This window comes from Cupressus sempervirens, chromosome 5, assembly GCF_028749045.1.
Source record: "Cupressus sempervirens isolate cs-2001-9-10 chromosome 5, ASM2874904v1, whole genome shotgun sequence".
NCBI classification, from domain to species: domain Eukaryota; kingdom Viridiplantae; phylum Streptophyta; class Pinopsida; order Cupressales; family Cupressaceae; genus Cupressus; species Cupressus sempervirens.
Window position 1 is genome coordinate 520,557,629 of NC_143122.1, and position 9,097 is coordinate 520,566,725.

The 9,097-nt window shown below is 31.8% G+C and overlaps 1 pseudogene; it reads right to left on the reverse strand.

The window, feature by feature from the left end:
• Positions 1-6,566: 6,566 nt before the first annotated feature.
• On the reverse strand, positions 6,567-7,793 carry LOC149556991 (anaphase-promoting complex subunit 8-like; annotated as a pseudogene).
• Between the last annotated feature and the right edge of the window lie 1,304 nt (positions 7,794-9,097).

Here is a 9,097-nt window from a genome sequence, read left to right on the forward strand (position 1 = left end):
TAGACCTATGGCTCAAAAAATTAGTGGCAGATAGCCAAATATCAAACAACCACATTAGCCTTATAAGGGTTTGATTACAAAGCAAAAAAAATACATTTTTTTGAAAATTTCAAAAGACATATTTCTTATAACATAAAACTTCTAGAAAGTATGATTGCTCGACATAACTCAACTCACTTTGCATTACAACAATTTGGTGATTGATACCATGCTAGTCAAAGCTATACATCTTGATTGTGGAGAATTTTGTGCATGTTGTAATATGAATTTTCTTGCACCTCTAAAAGATCTCGAGGCTATTGAGGAAACCATAGTCTAGATTCTTCAGCTTGCTGACCAGCAACATACAAATTATTTTCTTTATAATAGGATCCTCCAATATTATCAAAAAATGATACATTTCCTACAGTTGTAGTAAGACTTGCACTATATCCTAATGGTATTGTGGTATAGTTACCATAACTTGCAAGAATGCCAATATGGGGAGAGTTTCCAATAGCCATCCCTGGCTTATACTATGATGACATCGATAATTTCACACTAGTAGCTACTGGTGGATATGACCTACCAGTAGGAAGCTATGTAAAACCACTATTGCCTCCTAAATTGTGCATTTTTAGGATGGCACATACACATATGGAATATATGGATGGTATAGGATATAGCTAGGAGGATAGTGTTGAATATGTATACTAGCAAGTTGATGAAAGAGAAGCATGGTCTGTTATGCCACTGGTATTGTTATTTGCACAATTCTAGTTGTTTGTGTTGCTAAATCTAGGGATCTACATTGGAGAGTACTAAAGAGTTTCCACACTCTTGTGATGATGACCCGTTCTAACTAGATAAAATTGTAAGATTCCCATTATACTTGGTAGCAGCAATAGATCCAAGAAATGTACAGAAACTAATATCTCCATCAGAACTAGGTCTCATTATTGGAATATAAAAGCTTGTTGAAGGATCATATGTTGCCTAGGAAAAATTTGGCAATCGTTCACATAGCTGAGACTCAGAATGTTCACAAGAAGGGTACTGGCTTTACGATATCACCGAACCAATACTATGATAGTTTGGATCAGTCTAAATAGGAGAATACTAAGGACCAAGTAGATCTACCACCTCTTTCTTCGTTGGAATAGATTGTGAAGAAATGATTGGATTAGTGAGGACTACAACATCATTATTTGATGACTGATGGAATTTCATCCAGTGTGGTTTTATTGTACTATTTATACCCAAATTAGTAGTATACTCTATAACAATACAATACCAGTCAACAAAGAGTTCATACATTTGAGTCTATGTGTGTGGAAATGTTTGAAAACACTAAAAAATAATTAATAGAGGAGTGGGTACCTTGGGTGAAAAATCTAATTCAGCCTTTTGATTACAGATCCATTCTCTCAGTCATTTTAGGGCCCTCTGTATTGTTCACCTACTACTGATGGTTGTTACCCCACATTTTCGTGTCTTTTGTTGGTAGTAATAAGACTGCCAATTATGAATTCTCTAAAACTTTATAATGAGACTACTCATTATGACTTCTCTAAAACTTTTTGGAAATGATTTCAGCTCTGGAAAAGTTTCCAAGGTTCAATCTGCTTGATCTAAGTTGTAGGCATTAGACATTAAAATTTGGTGATTCCTTGGGCTTAGACTTGGCTCATCTCTTTGGAAATAATTTTCACAAAATAAAATAAAATTATTTAATGATAAGAGTCTTATATTTTCAGTCGCTAAACATACACTCTACATTGCTAGCTGCCAAATTCTAGTTTCCCATAAAACATGTTGAGAAATAAAGCTCTTAAAATATGTATTCTATTGAAGTTTATTGGGATTTAAAACTTTAAAATCTTACTATATAAATGCTTATATATTTCATCATTTAAGACAAAGAATTAAATAGGTCTCAGAGATAAAGCTTGGAGATGGTGATGAATGCCCATGTGTTGATGAAAACTTCCACATTTGTATAGACGAGAGGGATGCTAGAAGTCACAGAGTTTTGATTGATATTTTCTTGTATAATAGTTTTCAATTTTGAATGCTTTGCAAGAAATATTAAATGCTATCTAGGAATTGCCCGAACTAAAGTTTAGAGTTGGCTAACATCTTATGTGAATTATTTTCTAGGGATGTTGAAGTTCCATCATCTAAGATTGTTATGTTTCAGAGACTGATCAAAGGTAGTATTTTATGATGGATTTTAATGTTTCTTTTGCATATGGTACCCATGTGGTGATACATAACATAATTAATTGTACTTGGCACAAATACAAATGTTAGTTTCACTACCACTTCTGTGAACAATATATTTTTTGTGCTGGCAATCAATGTCCCTTACTAATGTTTTTCATCCTAATTGTATAAACTGAGTCTTTTCTTGTGAACCATATTGAATTAAAGGATGCTTTTCCTTGAATAGGGTTGTTATGATTTTAGCAGATGTATAAACTATTAGTGTTGGGGCTCTATTTCTCATGACAAATTTTGAGTTTTTGATCACTTCATGTATAAATTTTTCAGGCTCTGAAGAAATTTCTAGATGAAGATGCCGTATTAACATTAGATCAAAAAATAAATAGAAACCTTGCTGCAAACTTGGTGATAGAGAAAGTGCTATCAAGGAGTGGTTAAAAGGCTTGGCAGTGATTTGATTTTGATCAATTAGGTATGCTTCATGTGTCTAGACTTTTTCTACTCAGAATTTAGCTCTTGTTTATGGCCTTTAATTATTATGAGTTTTATAAGTTTATATAAATTTTTTCTCTGTTAAAAATTTCTATTACATTTTGGTTTTCTTTGTGTTGTACATAATCCAAATTAAACCCATTTATTTCTTATTACAGGGCCGCATCAGCCTTATTCTTGAAAAAAGAAGAGGAAGCCTCATGTTATAAGAGTAGAACCACAAGAGCCATAGGGAGTGTTGAAGATAGTCATGATGTGCCTATTAGCATCATGACTATCTTTGGCATTCTCCTATGGCTCGTAAGGGAGATCAACTAGTGAAGATGCTCTATTAGCTTTTAATACGCTTCATAGATGAGATTGCATTATATGAGATTCATTACTACACTCGGGAATGGCTTATCTTCAATCTTCAAAAGATTGAAGATGAGCCCATTCCCGAGTGTAGTAATGAATCTCAAAGCTCCTTCAGCCTGAGCATATGATGTCTTTCAGATGATCTTTTTGAAGGTGCATCAACATTGTATGCTTCAGGTGTTTGATTCTTCATCTTTCTTCTTTATTATTCTACAAAACAATTCTTATGGTTTAAGTTTTTTAGCATCAATTTGTAATTTCAGTTGGAAATCTCTGTATATCTTTTCTTGCCAAACAGGGTTGCTTAGTTTTTATGTAAATGTCTTTGCTTTTGCAGCTTGGACTTGAATTCACCACCAATGTTCTTTATACTCATCCAACAATATATTTGTACCAAGTATAGTGCATTGTAATGGTATTGTTCATACAATGTTGATGTTTACTCAAGAAGACTATTTTTATTTAGTTTTATTTGCCAAGTTTCCTTTTCAGTTTGATTTTTAGCTAGTGACACTTGAGACTCAAATGCCTACAAATGCTTTATGTAGTGCCCAGTCTCAAGCCCTGATCACTAGGCAAGCTCCTAGCTCTTATTATAGTTTGCTTACTGCAATGTCACATCTAGTTTGCATATGATTCTACTGACCCAAAGGATCCTTAACAACAAACAACAGTAGTCTCCTCTGCCCAAGATAATACAACTTTGTTTGGATTTAAATAAGAAAATTGCAGCAGCATTATTAGTGAGGATTTGTGTCTACTTAGAAACTTCTTCTCTAAAAAAGCCTTCCTAAGGGTTGTGAGCTTGTGTACTTCTCCTTTACATCAAAGGTTGAATGCGAGCATGTTGCGAAGACCCTGACCAAGGTTAGAAATGCAAAGTGAACTAGTTTTTAATGCTTCTCACTAGCAATAAAGCATGTTTTATTAGCCCATTATCTAGTTGTTCACCTTTATTTCAAATTTAATGCAGGGATGAGGAGCTTCTTGGTCAGGGTCTTGCATTGAATGATGAATTAGATTGTGTGCTAGGGAAACACAACTCCATTACTATAGGGTCTCCTATTACATGAAAAAGAACATCAACTCATGCAGCTCCTCTTGTCAGTGTCAACCATGAGGAAGATGATATTGAGGATAATTTAACACAACTAGCTCGTAGGTAACTTATCTATGGATGGCTAGTTCTTATAGAAATGTGATTGTTGGTTTAAACAAGTGGTAATTTAGTATATTTGAAATTGTCTGTAGGAGCTTTGCCAAGATGTTTCTTACACATGCCATGGGTTTGTGTGATTTTAAAATAATGTAGTTACTCATCAAATTCTTTCAACTAGTTCCTTTCATCTATTAAATCCATGTACTATGATTTGATAGGCTTCTACAAAGAAAAATCAAAAGAGAAATAATAGTATTTTATGCATTGTAGGTCAAGATCTAGTGCACAAGCTCATCAGAGAGTTGATAACATTGAAAATAATCAGTGAATAGGTCAACTCCTATTGATACCTCCACCACCAGGACTTTAAAATATTGATACTCACAGCCAACAAACTGAGCAGACAATGGATTTCCTCAGTGCTGATGCTTACGAGTCACCAACTATTGTAGACTTCTCATCTGTAAAATGCAATGAGGTAACTTCACATAGTAAAAATGAAAGCTTTTAAAAAGTAGAGGTTGTTCTTTGGGATGGTTTGTACTGCATATCTTCAAGTTGCTTACTACAAGTGATGGTTTAGGTGTAGCATCAATTTTATTGAAGCCACTATATAGTCTTTTGTTCAACTGAGGTTTAGTACTCATTATGTGCTATATTATTCCTACTGCACTGCAATTTAATTTATTTTTTTGTTACTTTTTTTTTTTTGATATGAAATTCCTTTTGAAGATTTTTATATTGAAACAAAATTATGTTCTTACCTAGAAGGTAAACAATTTTAGTAATAGTGTCAAAAGATCCATATATATATTGTAATGTATTGTTGAAGCTTGTTCTATTTCAGATCTCAAGTAGTTTGTTCTTGTAACTGTAGCAAGAACATGCACTAGAGTTTTCCCTAAATTGGGTGTTCCCAAAGGTAAATAACTGATTCTATTCCGCTTGTTTATTTTCATATTTTCCATTTGAATATATGCATTTAGAATCTATTATCAATAACTTGGCATAATATCTGTTGGTGACTTTGTCCACTGGAATTGGAATGTGGAAGATAGGTATGTGCCAACATTTTATTCTATTTGAGAGCACATGCTTTTCCCTCTTGTTTTATGGTCTATGGAAATCCAAATGATTGTTAGAAAAACCAATATGAGAATGGTAGAATGATAATATCTCCATGAGTTGATTTATAATCTTGTCTTGTTTACATTGAAATATAAGTATAATAGGTTAAATTGTAGGTTCAGTTCGGGGAGGGGTTAGGGTACATCCTGTTTGTGAATTTCTATGGTTGAATTCATAAAACATTTTTTTTTATAAATTTATAAAGTTCATGTGTTTATATATAAAAAGAAAAGAGAGAAATATATATAATTGTAAAATAAAACTATTTCATATGAATTTCTGATTTTTGATCAATATCAAGATAAACATAATAATATAAATATAAGATCCAATATAAACTTTTTCTAGATCCATCAGAACCAATTGGAAAATAGATTTAAGTATCACTGAGAATCTTTGTAGTTGTATCTTCTACTATGTATTCTTCTTTCAAACTTTTGTATGAAAACTAGGGTTCTTCTGTCCATGGTTACAAGAAAAGAGAGAATAAGTGCACATGATATAAAAGTAGCAACTCATGTTGAAGTAAACCATTAAAGATAATTCTTAGAATAGACAAAAAAGAATAAATAAGAGTAAAATGTAGCAGATACCTTATAATGGAGTACCAATTCGACAAAGAACTTCTATGGAAGACAAATACTGGGATTTGTTAATAGGGTCTGGTAGATAGATTTGTTAAAAAACTAGGATTGAATTCATTTTGGATTCTGAATAATTTCATATGACAAATTAAATTGCTGTTAATTTATTTTGGATTCTGCATAATTTATTGTCAATTTTCGACATAGCTTTTACACAATGAACATTGAAAAAACTAATTTATTGTCAAGGTAATCAATCTACAAAAAGGTCATCTAATCTGCCAAGCTAAAAGAATTTCAAATTCCCTATCTTAATATTTTAGTAGATAAGAATATCAACTAAAAGAACCATCTCTTTAATACATTGCATTAGTAAATTACATTTGTATGATATATTTTAGTGAAAAATGACAATTTTTTTGATTTTTCTTTGTGGGCAGGTTTTATAGGTTATGCTCCTCCACTCGGTAGCAAGAATACTAAAGATAAAATTGCATTCAATCACATTGGATAAGGTTCAAATTATTTCCAGGTATAAAGAAAATCACTTTTTCCTATTTTATTCAAAGTATTTGTAAGGTACAATAGTGCTTCAATCAGTTTTGGGAAAATAATTCTATTAATTTTCTTGCTATCAAGATTCATTTTGTAATAGCTTCATCATGGCACCCTAGATGCATGTTTCTTAAATCCTTAATATAATACTTCATGGCTTGATCAAGCATTTGTAATTTCTCATTGTCATATAAATTATAAATATCAATTCACAAGTGAGCATCATCAAGACTCAAAAAAGTTTCTTTCTGATGATAATAAAGAACATGGTTGAGCATGCATAAAATTTCACAATTTTTTCCCTAAATCATATCACATAATAGTCTATTTGATTTATATCAATAAATCATTATTAAGCATCAACACCGACTGGAGTATTTTTCATTTCAACATATTCTTGCCCCATAAGTGCCCATGTTGAAAGGTAGTTCTTTTGATATGTAGGAGATAATTTTCACATCAAGTCAGATTGTGATATTGTTGCCAGTAGCTTTTGAGTCCAACTCATTGACTCATATTTCATGAGTAGTAATTCAATATGAATCCATCTCTCTTGAGAATAAATGGAACACTTAGTACTCATTAGATCTAGGTGATGGTCATAGAGGTGAAGCACAGCGACTTCATGGGAGGTTACCGATCCTAGTACTACTCTAGCTTGAGTGTGCTTAAGAAGTTTCCTCCAGATAGTTCTTTTTCATCTTTATTGCCCACATGAAATACAAAACAACATTTTCATGCTGACCTTTGAGACTACAATAATTTTAAATTATAAAATTGGACTTAGGCCTATATATTTCAGTAAAAAAATACTTTATGTGCTAGGTAGGGAAGTAAAAAATTCTTTTACATATTATATGTTTGTAAAGATATCCATACTGTCAATATGATAGGCATCATACTTGATCATATCCATATATAAGCTTTCATCTCTCTTATAATCACTTGAATTATAAAATATTGATGCTCATATGACTTGAAATATACTCTCTGAAAGGAAATATTCCTGTAACATCATATATTTTTCTAAACCTTCAATAATTTTGTGGAGTTCCAAGTAAGCACTTATAAGAACAAAAATCTTTCATCCAATAATCTTTCAACTCAAGCCTATTTAGGATACTAATATTTGTACATAAAGCCTGTAGCTCAAGCCAGACACTCCAGCTCCATGCATATGCATTAAAAGATATCACAAGAACATCATAGGCTGATTTCTCCTTTCCATATTTATATAGCACAATGCCATACAAGTACATTCTGAATTAATCAAGAGTGTCATTACTCTAAGTACTAGATAATTTTTCTTCCAATCAAATGGCTAACCCAAATGAAAAGAAGTAGTTGAGGTTTGATATGAGGCAGCCTACAACCTTAACACTCTCTTACAGGAAATTGCACTTATACCTGGTAGTCAACAATAAAAAAATTCACACAAGTGTTAATATGATTGGAATTAAATGAATTAACCCTCAAATTGCCTACAATCATTCAAGAATGAAGCCCTAGGTAGAGAATTTTCATGGGTCTACATTAAATGTTATATCCTTTATTTTTATATCAATTTTTTAATACTTGAATAACTCAAATCACTAAGATACACAATTTTAAAACTCACAATAATTGAATTTGATTATAAATGATGAATGTACCCCTATAGAAGTGATGTATGGTGAATGATATTCAAGTTTTATAGTTAGATTTGATAGTAGAAGTAGCATAGTAGAAATAATGTAAAGGTATATGATTTAGGGAGGTACATGATAGCGAAGAATAGTCCATTATGTGGTTGTAAAATCATCCAATGTTGGAACAACCAAATATGGTCTCGACTAATCTGCACTAAGCTACAACATAAATGCAATCCTCTAGCCCATCTATACAACACGCCTGTTCTGTAATGTCCCTTGCTATATCTACCTTAATTTTTTCTTTGAATCATAAATTCCATTGCCTAAGGATTGTAAGATGGATCTAGTTATAACTAAATACCTTGATATTCTTTTAACAAGATAACTCTTTCCAAATGAATAACTAATAATCTTTGTTCTTTTCATCCATTTTATTAACCATTTATTTCTATATGAACTATATCTAATTAGTACTCTATCTCCTCTATAATGAATAAGTGATATTTTGTGTTTAGAACTAGTTCTATTATGATTTGGTTTTCTCTCCATCTAATGTAAATATTCTTTCTTCCTTATTACTCAAGATTCACATTTTGAATGGATATACTAATGTTAATCTATCCCTTTATCTACACGACCAACTTGTTCACTACACTATAACAAGATTCCTTACTCCTTTTGTATTAAATCCAAGTTGCATATATATATATATATATATGTATACTGATCTATCCATTCCAAGATGTGTAAAACTTTCTTATTGCTAAGTCACTGTAGACTGGATTTGAATTGATTGTTGATTAGATTCGTATCTGTTGAATTGGTCTTTAGTAGTGGATTGACCATTCATTGGAAGATATTGCAACTTGAAAATAGTTTGACCCAAAAAGCTACACAATTGAAGTCTGATAACAATATCACAATTTGACTTTGGAAAATAGGATCAACAATAGGACTACTAAGAAAAATTTCTGCCCACATACGTG